We start from the raw sequence: 829 nt of genomic DNA, 5'->3' as shown, positions 1-829 counted from the left end.
ATTCTTTTTTTATATTCAATTACTTATCATATAAATAGTATCATTTTATGACGTTATTTGTTTTAGTGTTTCTATATTTCTATAGAAATATATCATATGGTAATATTTTAAAATATTAATCAGTGATTGAATAATAAAAAATTTAGCTATACAAAGTATTTTAATTCCCCTCCTACAGGCAGGTTAACACGATACCCTATATTTTGGGATACGTTTAATAGACGATCACTTCGTCTCTTTCAACAGCTGCCTTATTACATCACAAGCTCAACTTGATTAGAGTACTTCTGCTATTTAGTGTTGTACATCGGTAGTACCCCTAAGTAGACACAAAGTAGTACACAAATTAACTAATGTTTTTTGACAACGAGTTCGTCGTTTTTAGCTCTTCTCGAGTCCTCCCGTTAGATACACTGGTCAGCCCCAATCCCAATCAAAAAGTGAACTACTAAAAGGGTAGAGTTTAAACCCGTCAGCACGGTCTAGCTCAAAAGTAGCAGACTGCACACTAATTATTTAGATCGACAATCATTGTGTTTGGGTTGGACTTAAAATACGATGTGGTTCAACATCGTAAAATACTTGAAACTCTTTAAATTTCTCTATTTTTTTACAACTTGTTTTAAATAAATTATATATCACGAGATAGATCTTCTTATGTATACAAATTGCCAGAAAATCATTTAATTAAATTTTATGGCTACATATATATAATCAGTATCTACCTTCAAGGAAGAATTTTATAAACTTTGCTGGAATATAGTGCTAATGTGTAGCAAATATATTATTGAACCAGAATTCAATTGCAACCCAATTGCAAGGTCCAAAT

Source organism: Daktulosphaira vitifoliae, unplaced genomic scaffold (genome assembly GCF_025091365.1).
Source record: "Daktulosphaira vitifoliae isolate Bord-2020 unplaced genomic scaffold, ASM2509136v1 Scaffold_5, whole genome shotgun sequence".
Lineage (NCBI taxonomy): Eukaryota > Metazoa > Arthropoda > Insecta > Hemiptera > Phylloxeridae > Daktulosphaira > Daktulosphaira vitifoliae.
The sequence above is the reverse complement of the archived record's forward strand: the minus strand, read 5'-3'. Positions refer to the sequence as shown.